The sequence below is a fragment of the Orycteropus afer genome, unplaced genomic scaffold (assembly GCF_000298275.1).
Source record: "Orycteropus afer afer isolate SDZICR_OR568_19922 unplaced genomic scaffold, OryAfe1.0 scaffold00008, whole genome shotgun sequence".
Classification (NCBI taxonomy): domain Eukaryota; kingdom Metazoa; phylum Chordata; class Mammalia; order Tubulidentata; family Orycteropodidae; genus Orycteropus; species Orycteropus afer.
The window spans coordinates 21,317,665-21,321,442 of NW_006921595.1; positions in this window are offsets into that span (position 1 = coordinate 21,317,665).

Here is a 3,778-nt window from a genome sequence, read left to right on the forward strand (position 1 = left end):
GTGTTTCATTCTGCTGTGCATGGGGTCACTATGAGTCGGAAATGACTTGACAGCACCTAACAACAACAACAACAACAAGTGTTCTTATATCTTGTGGAGGAAATATGTAACCACTTTTGGTCATTAGGAGTTCTGGTGGCACAGTGGTTAAGGCATTTGGCTGCTAACCAAAAGGTCAGCAGTTTGAACCCACCAACCACTGTGTGGGAGAAATATGGAGCAGTCTACTTCCATAAATATTCACAGCCTTGGAAACCCTATGGAACAGTTCTACTTTGTCTTATAGAGTCACTATGAGTTGGAATTGACTTGATGGCAGTGGGTTTATTTATTTATTTATTTATTTATGTCATCAGAATCTTAACTTGGCATATTTTCTCTTTTTTTAAGGCAACCGAAAACCAAACTCACGGCCATGGAGTTGGATCAAAGTCATAGTGAGCCCTCTTTGGGTTTCTGAGCCAGTGTCTCTATGGAAGTAGATGCCCGATCTTCTTCTGAGGAGAAGCTTGTGGATTTGAACCACCAGCCTTCTGGTTAGCAGTCAAATACCTTAGGTACTACACCATCAGAGCTCCTTTTTTTTTTTTTTTTTTTTTAAGTATGCCATAGGTATTGTGGAATCTGGAAACAATTGTTTGGGAAATTGAAAAAGTTGTCTTAGTCAAGATCCCTCAAGCATGTGTTGAATGCTTCCATTCATTTTTTTGTTTTATTGAACAAATATTTAAGAAGGGGCTACTATGTACAAGGCACTATTTTAAGTGCTGGGGATACAACAGTGAGCAAGACAGACAATGCCCCTATTCTCAAGGAACTTACATTTTAGTGGAAGAAAACACATAAGTGAATAAGTGACATGATTTTATATAATGATACAAATTCTGAAGTAAGCAAAATAGGAAAAATTGCAATTGACTAAAGGGAAGAGGGAGCCTATGTATTAGTTAGTGTGAGCTAGGTTTTCTGCAGTAACAAACAACTACAAAGTCTAAATTTTTTTTTAAAGCAAGAGTGTGCATTTTCCTTATAATATATGTCCATCATGCATAAGTATGGGACCCTGCTCTGTGCCTTTTCTCAGGGATACAGAATTAGGGAGCATTCACTGTTGAATGTCACCCTTTGCACTTGGCATAGTTATGAACACTTTGGTAAATTATGTACTTCTTTTAAAGGCTTCCACCAAAAAATGTGATGTCATGTACACTCATTAACAAATGCAAGTCACATGGCTACCTACCTTCAAAGGAGTAGGGAAACATTACCTACTATATGCATGAGAGGAGAACCAGAAATATTGTTGAAGAGCAATAATAATTAACACAATGTACTTTAATCAGTGTTACTGTTTAAATGAAGACCCAAGTGATGAGAAGTTCACCATGAATAGATCATCAAAGATTGATTGTAAAGAATCAGAAGGTAACAAAATTGGTATGTTAGAGGGACAGACACAAGGTCTGCAGGTTGGAACACAGTTAGTAAAATTATGAAGGCTGGAAGTTTTCACAATGAAGATCAGAGGGGTTCCATATTGTGTAGATGAACATTCAATAGCAGGAAGATTATATTTTACTTTATATGTAATGGAAATCCATTTATAATTTGGTAAGACCAAAACTAAACATGGATCAAACATAACTTTTAATTCTACAAAATAACACATTTAGATATTCTTTTGAACTCTTCATATTGTAATGCTATTACTTCTTTTCTACAAATGAACCAAAGTCTGCATACTATGGGATAGTATTGTTCAATTCTTCATAAACATCACTATTTGGAAATTTTCCTAAGGAAACAGTCATAAATATATGCATATATTTAGTGATATGTTTTTTATGACTGTGTTTCTTCATAAGATGTAATACTCCTAAGTTTTTCCAATAATATCATTAAAATGCTTAATCACTTAAAAAAATACAATGTTATATGCCAAAATAAATAACATATAAGTATATATTTTTATCTCACTTAATAATAGTTTAAGGTTAATGTATACTCATATCCTGTTGATATGTTATCAAATTGTTATAATATCCTGGAAAACAATTTGTTATCAAAAGGGATTATAGTATGTATAACCTTTATATATATATAACTATATCTCTGGGAATTAGTTCTAAGGAAATAATTAAGGATATGGCTAAAATTTTAACTATTAGGATATTCTTTGACATACTGCTTGTAAAAATAAAAAGACAAAAAACTTAGACATCTAACATTGGTATCATATACATGTATAAATGTATATGTATATGTATTTTTGAAAATCAATTGTTGTATATCCACAAAATGGAATTCTATATAGCTATTACTCTTCATGATGCAGAAATATACCTACTGACATGGAAAAACGATCATGATCTATTGTTATGCCTTAAAAATAGGTTACAAAATACCCTAAAATGCATGAATCTATTTTGTAAAATATTCATAACTGTGTATATACAAAGAAAATATTTTTAAATATCATACCTCAAAATGTTAGCAACAATTATTTTGGGATTGCTGAGATTTGCATCTTTTACATAAAAGTTTATATTATTTTATGTAGTGAGCATTTATTTCTATTTTAATAAATTTTAAAATAATTATGGAGCACATTAAAAATAGTGTATGTAAGAGGACAATTTTGTAATAACTATGTGTGTGAGGGCATCTTTGTATATAAATTTGTGATTCTAAACACACATAAACCACAAACATATATCTTAGGCTAAACATATATGTGTATATTAAATATCCATGTATATTGTTATTGATAGTTGCTGTCAAGTTGATTTTGATTCATGGTGACATCATGTGTGCAGAGTAGAACTGCTTCATAGGGTCTTCAAGGCAATGTATGACCTTTAGGAAGCAGATCTCCAGGCCTGTTTTCCAAGACATCTTTAAAAGTGGGCAGGAACTGCCAACCTTTTGGCCAGTAGTCAAGAACTTAATCATTTATGCCATCCAGGGACTCCTTGGTATGCATTTGTACTGCATTGCATATGTATTTGTGTATGTATGTGTATACGTATGTGTGTGTGTGTACACACATATGTGTAGATAGATAGATATAGAGATACATATGCATGCAGGATTTATTCTCCCACAACTCATAACTCTCATTTTGACTCTCTATCCTACAGGGTATTAATTTCAGTAGACATGGTCTATTTTGCTTTGAAGACATTCTAATTCTCTCTTACCATGATAGAAATCATCATTTTGGCAATGACATTAAGTTTAATACTACTATAAAACTGTCAAAATTCATTGTTTTTTTTAAACTCTAACTGGAGCATAAAAGCAATAAATGCTGGGGGGAAATGTTATGATATTTAATTATAGGATAACATATATTTATTGAGAATCTATTTTATGGTAAGATCTGGGATATGTATTTTGACTGTTTTCAAAGAGTTTACACTATAATTTGAGAAGCAATTATGGAACAGTAAAGGACGTCATTGCTATGTTGGAGTACTTTTCTGCTTCCCATCATCTGAATATTGTCCTATTGGGGAAAAAACTTTTTGTGGGTGGTCTTGGTTGAAGACAAGAAGATGAGCTCTTCTCTCTCATTAGCCCCAGGCAGCTATGGCTTGGAAATGTGGTAGAGATTTGTTGGACACTCCCACTTAGAACTTTGACATTGAAGGACTGATATAAAACAAAGAGTTATTTAGAATGGATTGATGGTGACTGCATTCAGGGTCCAGGTGCAGAAATCACCTATGATGACAGCATCTAGTGTCCAGGTGTATGAGTGCCTCTAACCTTTTGG